The 8,147-nt window shown below is 45.8% G+C and overlaps 1 pseudogene; it reads right to left on the reverse strand.

Annotated features, from left to right (window-relative positions):
- Positions 1-733: 733 nt before the first annotated feature.
- On the reverse strand, positions 734-1,988 carry LOC125553598 (putative carboxylesterase 18 pseudogene; annotated as a pseudogene).
- Positions 1,989-8,147: the final 6,159 nt, after the last annotated feature.

Genomic DNA, 8,147 nt, shown 5'->3' on the forward strand with positions numbered 1-8,147 from the left:
CACAAGGGGCAAACAAAAAATACGACACGATGACAACAGCACAACTCAGGAGCACGTATATCTAACAGAATATGAGTTAAATAAGACATTGTTAACTCCCATCTAAGTGAGAATTAACAAAACCAATTTGAAATAGGACCCCTAGATCGCGATGAAAACGTCCCAACAAAAGATACAAACATGAGCAGACCGATAAGTAGACACAATACACACAACACGGGACACACGCGACAAAACAACCCGACAAAGATTTGCACGACATTTAAATTGAATTGATAACATAGTGAAAAAATGAAGATTTAAAAACAAATAAATAAAAATAAAAAAGGAAAAAGAAAAAGAAATGAAAAAAGAGAGAAAATATAAATAAAAAACAAATGGGAGTGGAAAATCACTTACTTTCACTCCACCCTTTTCACTTCCAACCCACTCCTCACGTGAAGGAGTGTAGCAAAAAAAACAGCAACGTGAGAAAATGAATGAGCACATCTCGAGAGAAAATAGGGACAACTCTCTCTGACTGTTCTCTTAGCATGGTACTTTTTTTTTGAGAAATTCCAACCACGGTACATGGAAGCCCACAACTGAGACAAACAGAAAAAAAACCACAAACATGTCAAACGGTGCAGACCAGCCCGAGACAAAACAGAAAAAAGCCCACAAACAAGACGACCCGCCCCAATCTCGCGTGGAGATACAGGCACGTCAACGCGACGTGCACGAGCGTGCCAGGAATGATCACTTTGCACGAGTTTTAAAGATATATATAATCTGACGGCTCTGGACTTAAATATGACATCTTCAAATATCATCTAGATCTGAGTTAGCAATTCCCAGAACCAAAAGAATGTCGCAGCCAGAAGTTCCAAACGACGCATCCGACACGGCATCCAGGTTCCCAAGTCCCAACAACCCAAGCAAGCAGGCGTGGAATAAGGGTTACTCGCTGCCGCCATCGTGGCTCTCGCCGACGAACTCGGCGATGCGTGTCATGAGGTTGCGCGCGTCATCGAATCCATGGAAGAGGAAGAACGCGTGAATGCCGTCCGGGTACTCCAACGCCTCACGTCCTTGCCGCTGTCCTTCAGCATCTCGCAGTACCGCCTCTGCCAGTCCTGCAGCGGGTCATAGCCGCCGATGACGAGCAGCACCGGCGGGAAGGCCGGGCTGTCCACGCCAGCGGCTGCCCCAGGGGAGGTGAAGCACGCGGCCTCGTGAGTGCGGTCAGCGCCGTCCGGGAGGAACGCGCGCCACATCCAGTCGGTGCGGGCGACGGACACGATCGGCGCGCCGTCAAGGCGGAGCTCGGAGGGCGTGCGCTCCTCGCCGCCGAAGAAGGGCTGGATGGCAATGACGCCGGCGAGACGGACGTTCTTGAACGCAGGCACATCCGCGGCGTAGCGCCTGGCGACGTGGTGCGCGATGTTGCCGCCCGCGCTGTCCCCGGCGAGGAAGCAGCGGGAGCCTGGAGCGGGACGTCCGCCGGGTGGTTATCCGGGTCGTCGAGGAAGCGGAGCGCGGCGAGGCCGTCGTCGTAGGGCGCGGGGAACCGGTGCTCCGGGGCGCGGCGGTAGTCGACGGAGAGCACGGCCGCGGAGGCGTACCTCGCGATGCGCCGGCACGCGGCGTCGTAGGCCAGCGACGCCGCGGAGAGGAACGCGAACCCGCCGCCGTGGAAGAAAACGATCACGGGGAGAGGCGCTCCCTTGGCGTCGCCGGGTCTCGCTGGGTGGAAGAGGCGGGCGCGAATGCGGAGGGTCGGGTCGATGACGACGTCGCGGGAGGCGACGCCGCGGCACGGGGAGGAGAAGGCCGGGACGCGCGGGTCTAGGAGGGAGAGCACGCGGCGGTTCACGGTGCCGTCGGCGCGGCGGGTGGCGTCGGCGACGTAGTCCACGGCCCTGAGGGATAGACGCATGATGCGCGACATCGGCGGCTTCGGCCTACTCCCCGGCGGGGGCTCCTCTGCCATTGTCGTGGCGCGCGCGTCCTCCCGCGGTTCTCGAAGTGTAGTTGCGTTGCTGCCGGGTTTGAGTAGGATTTATAGTGGTTGGGTAACGGGTACTCTCTGCCTCTGGTGGAGACTTTTTTTTGAACTCTCTCTGGTCGAGACTTGTTTGAGAGTGTGGCTAATCTACTCTGCAGTGATAATGAGGTTATTACTTAACTAGGTTAGGTGTGTTGACGAAGTTTTCTGTGATTTCTTATGTCCGGGCAGATAGAAAGGCAACTTTCAGCGAGCCTGTGGCCATCACATCCTAATGTTAGGGATGTTAGGAGGTTGAACGAAAATTGCTATTAGAGCCCGATCTAATCTACTCCGAGAGGAACAATAAGTTCAAAAATGAGAGCACATATGTGTTAGGTATCTGAAAATTTTCTTTAGTTTGAGTCAACCTGAATTTGATTCGGCGTTTATCTTTATTAGTCAATTATTTTAGGACCACAAAAACCGAGCCGGGCAAAACCTATCCAGTTATGATGCTTCAACCCGTTAGTTCTGACCCCCATGACCCCCTCTTCTTCCCCACGCCCTCTTCTTCTTCTGCATAGGGCATATCGCCCAGTCGGCAGTCACGGCCATACAAGAGAAAGGCAGAGATTAAATTGTGATACCGATGGTTGTAATTTACTTATTATACTATGCAATACTTTTGTTTATTTTCAGTGTAAGTTGTTTACTTGGAGCTCTATAATTAAATATTCTCAAGTGCACACACTTTTTTACATTGAACAACTATTATGGGCTAGCAAAAACAAGCACCTTACATTCGGTAATATCACTTGCGACACCAAATAAAACCACCAAAATACCCGCAAGAAATTAAAAAATATATAAATTAGACACAAAACGGCAACCATCATGAACAAAAAAATTGAAGAAACAAAGTAGAAGAAACTCACACGTATAGAACATCCTGACGAAAACTTAAAAACTTGATACTGATTTAGAAAAGTAATCATTCACCAGAAAATCATTAAACTCAACATTGGACATGCAAAAAATCATTGAAAATGAATTTGATTAAAGTTCAACATTTAAATAATATACGTACAAAAATAATAAATAATAGATGGTCAAACGTTGCTGAAATATCAACTAAATCAGATCTTGAATGGTCAAATAACTATTTTTAGGGTATTGTCATAATAACTTAACACCACACTAACTAGGGATAACGAAAACATCAAGAACTCGGATATCAATTCATCATTCAGGCGGCCAAACAGATCTTTAATATAGTTATGCTCCATAAGCGTCTCTGACCTTTCTCTTTTTTTCCGGAACGAGAAACAATGCTCGCGTGGCCATGCGTACCAGCACAATGAACAACCAGACCGATTCGTAGAAAAAGGCGCCCTGCTTGCCATCACCCACCCACACCATCGTCACGGAAGAGAAGAGGTTCCTAGCTATCATGGTGATTGCATGGTAGCTCCATGCCAACCCAATGGCGCTTCGGGTGACACCAAGCGTACTAGAGCAATCTAAGGCATAGTGCACGTCGGAACCTTTCGTGGTCTTGCAATGCTAGGCCACCCAGGTTGAGCGGGGAGCAGATATTCTTCCATGCCACCTTGCATTTGCCATAAGAGAGCTCATTTATGATGCGCCCAAAGGAAACAACACATAATCTTGCTGATCCCTTGAAGAATTCCTTTTGGCGCCCGCAGAAAGGTTTAGAGCAAAGGTTGGCATGGCGTCGACTACAGAACGCACGGGCATATGTCACCTCACCAACCAATGTCCTTTGCAACGAAGACCTAACTGATTTAATAATATAAGTTGAAAAAAACACTGCATGCCTGTAGTACTAGAACGTACGCATCACATCGATGGGATGAGAAACCTTGTACTCATTGACGCTTTGGGGGATGCATGAGGCTGTAAAGCATGTGGCTGGGCATAACGGCGCGACACATTGGGCACTTTTTGGCTCTGTGCAGCCACGGCGTAAGGCATGAGCGGTGGAAAGCGTGGGAGTAACCAGGCAGCCTCACAGCGTCTTCATCCTCCACCAGGTCCGACAGGCAGATACAACACTCCGCCATATCCTCGATGACCGTGACCTTGATATTAAGAGATATGTCAATGTCGTAGCGACCAGCCTGGTCACCGAGGCTACGAATGTTGGGGAACCTAGTAATTTCAAAAGAATTCCTACGCACACGCAAGATCATGGTGATGCATAGCAATGAGAGGGGAGAGTGTTGTCTACGTACCCTCGTAGACCGACAGCGGAAGCGTTACGACAACGCAGTTGATGTAGTCGTACGTCTTCACGGCCCGACCGATCAAGCACCGAAACTACGTCACCTCCGAGTTTTAGCACACGTTCAGCTCGATGACGATCCCCGGACTCCGATCCAGCAAAGTGTCGGGGAAGAGTTCCGTCAGCACGATGGCGTGGTGACGATCTTGATGTTCTATCGTCGCAGGGCTTCGCCTAAGCGCCGTTACAATATTATCGAGGAGTATCGTGGAAGGGGGCACCGCACACGGCTAAGAAAACGATCACGAGGATCAACTTGTGTGTCTAGAGGTGCCCCCTGCTTCCGTATATAAAGGAGCAAAGGGGGGGTGCGGCCGGCCCTACCGGGAGTAGGACTCCCCACCTTTCCCTAGTTGGATTAGGACTTGGGGGGGAGGAGAGGGAAGAAAGGAAAGGGGGGCGTCGCCCCCCCCCCTCCTTGTCCAATTCGTACTTGGGGGGGAGGGGCGCGCGGCAGCCCCTAGGACTCCTCTCCTCTTCCTCCACTAGGCCCATTAAGGCCCATTAGGTTACCGGGGGGTTCCGGTAACCTCCCGGTACTCCGGTAAAATGCCGGTTTCACCCGAAACACTTCCGATGTCCAAACATAGGCTTCCAATATATCAATCTTTATGTCTCGACCATTTTGAGACTCCTCGTCATGTCCGTGATCATATCCGGGACTCCGAACAAACTTCGGTTCATCAAAATATATAAACTCATAATGAAACTGTCATCGTAACGTTAAGTGTGCGGACCCTACGGGTTCGAGAACAATGTAGACATGACCGAGACACGTCTCCGGTCAATAACCAATAGCGTAACCTGGATGCTCATATTGGCTCCTACATATTCTACGAAGATCTTTATCGGTCAGACCGCATAACAACATACGTTGTTCCCTTTGTCATCGGTATGTTACTTGCCCAAGATTCGATCGTCGGTATCTCAATACCTAGTTCAATCTCGTTACCGGCAAGTCTCTTTACTCGTTCCGTAATACATCATCTCGCAACTAACTCATTATTTGCAATGCTTGGAAGGCTTATGTGATGTGCATTACCGAGAGGGCCCAGAGATACCTCTCCGACAATCGGAGTGACAAATCCTAATCTCGAAATACGCCAACCCAACATGTACCTTTGGAGATACCTGTAGAGCTCCTTTATAATCACCCAGTTACGTTGTGGCGTTTGGTAGCACACAAAGTGTTCCTCTGGCAAACGGGAGTTGCATAATCTCATAGTCATAGGAACATGTATAAGTCATGAAGAAAGCAATAGCAACATACTAAACGATCGGGTGCTAAGCTAATGGAATGGGTCATGTCAATCACATCATTCTCCTAATGATGTGATCCCGTTAATCAAATGACAACACATGTCTATGGTTAGGAAACATAACCATCTTTGATTAACGAGCTAGTCAAGTAGAGGCACACTAGTGACGTTTAGTTTGTCTATGTTCACACAAGTATTATGTTTCCGGATAATACAATTCTAGCATGAATAATAAACATTTATCATGATATAAGGAAATAAATAATAACTTTATTATTGCCTCTAGGGCATATTTCCTTCAGTCTCCCACTTGCACTAGAGTCAATAATCTAGTTCACATCACCATGTGATTTAACACTAATAGTTCACATCTTTATGTGATTAGTTCACATCTTCATGTGACTAACACCCAAAGGGTTTACTAGAGTCAATAATCTAGTTCACATCGCTATGTGATTAACACCCAAAGAGTGATCATGTTTTGCTTGTGAGAGAAATTTAGTCAACGGGTCTGCCATATTCAGATCCGTATGTATTTTGCAAATTTCTATGTCAACAATGCTCTGCACGAAGCTACTCTAGCTAATTGCTCCCACTTTCAATATGTATCCATATTGAAGACTTAGAGTCATCTGGATCAGTGTCAAAACTTGCATCGACGTAACCCTTTATGACGAACCTTTTTGTCACCTCCATAATCGAGAAACGTATCCTTATTCCACTAAGGATAATTTTTACCAATGTCTAGTGATCTACTCCTAGATCACTACTGTACTCCCTTGCCAAAATCAGTGTAGGGTATACAATAGGTCTGGTACACAGCATGGCATACTTTATAGAACCTATGATTGAGGCATAGGGAATGACTTTCACTCTCTTTATATCTTCTGCCGTGGTCGGGTTTTGAGTCTTACTCAACTTCACACATTGTTACACAGGCAAGAACTCTTTCTTTGACTGTTCCATTTTGAACTACTTCAAAATCTTGTCAAGGTATGTACTCATTGAAAAAACTTATCAAACGTCTTGATCTATCTCTATAGGTCTTGATGCTCAATATGTAAGCAGCTTCACCGAGGTCTTTCTTTGAAAAACTACTTTCAAATACTCTTTTATGCTTAGAATAATTCTACATTATTTCCGATCAACAATATGTCATTCACATATACTTATCAGAAATGTTGTAGTGCTCCCACTCACTTTTTTGTAAATACAGGCTTCACCGCAAGTCTGTATAAAACTATATGCTTTGATCTACTTATCAAAGCGTATATTCCAACTCCGAGATGCTTGCACCTGTCCATAGATGGATCGCTGGAGCTTGCATATTTTGTTAACACCTTTAGGATCAACAAAACCTTCTAGTTGCATCGTATACAACTCTTCTTTAATAAATCCATTAAGGAATGCAGTTTTGTTTATCCATTTGCCAGATTTCATAAAATGCGGCAATTGCTAACATGATTCGGACAGACTTAAGCATCGCTACGAGTGAGAAAATTTCATCGTAGTCAACACCTTGAACTTTGTCAAAAACCTTTTTCGACAAGTCTAGCTTTGTAGATAGTAACACTACTATCAACGTCTGTCTTCCTCTTGAAGATCTATTTATTCTCAATTGTTTGCCGATCATTGGGCAAGTCAACCAAAGTCCACACTTTGTTCTCATACATGGATCCCATCTCAGCTTTCATGGCCTCAAACCATTTCGCGGAATCTGGGCTCATCATCGCTTCCTCATAGTTCGTAGGTTTGTCATGGTCAAGTAACATGACCTCCAGAATAGGATTACTGTACCACTCTGGTGCAGATCTCACTCTGGTTTACCTATGAGGTTCGGTAGTAACTTGATCTGAAGTTACATGATCATCATCATTAGCTTCCTCACTAATTGATGTAGTAGTCACAGAAACAGATTTCTGTGATGAACTACTTTCCAATAAGGGAGAAGGTACAGTTACCTCATCAAGTTCTACTTTCCTCCCACTCACTTCTTTCGAGAGAAACTCCTTCTCTAGAAAGGATCCATTCTTAGCAACGAATGTCTTGCCTTCGGATCTGTGATAGAAGGTGTACCCAACAGTCTCCTTTGGGTATCCTATGAAGACATATTTCTCCGATTTGGGTTTGAGCTTATCAGGATGAAACTTTTTCATATAAGCATCACAACCCAAAACCTTAAGAAACGACAACTTTGGTTTCTTGCCAAACCATAGTTCAGATTGTGTCGTCTCAACGGATTTAGATGGTGCCCTTTTTAACGTGAATGCAGTTGTCTCTAATGCATAACCCCAAAACGATAGTGGTAGATCGGTAAGAGACATCATAGATTGCACTATATCCAATAAAGTACGGTTATGACGATCGGACACACCATTATGCTGTGGTGTTCCAGGTGGCATGAGTTTGTGAAACTATTCCACATTGTTTTAATTGAAGACCAAAACTCGTAACTCAAATATTTGTCTCCGCGATCAGATCGTAGAAACCTTATTTTCTTGTTACGATGATTTTCCACTTCACCCTGAAATTATTTGAACTTTTCAAATGTTTCAGACTTATGTTTTGTCAAGTAGATATACCCATATCTGCTCAAATCATCTATGAAGGTCAG

This window comes from Triticum urartu, chromosome 4A, assembly GCF_056163025.1.
Source record: "Triticum urartu cultivar PI428250 chromosome 4A, HENAU_Tu73, whole genome shotgun sequence".
NCBI classification, from domain to species: domain Eukaryota; kingdom Viridiplantae; phylum Streptophyta; class Magnoliopsida; order Poales; family Poaceae; genus Triticum; species Triticum urartu.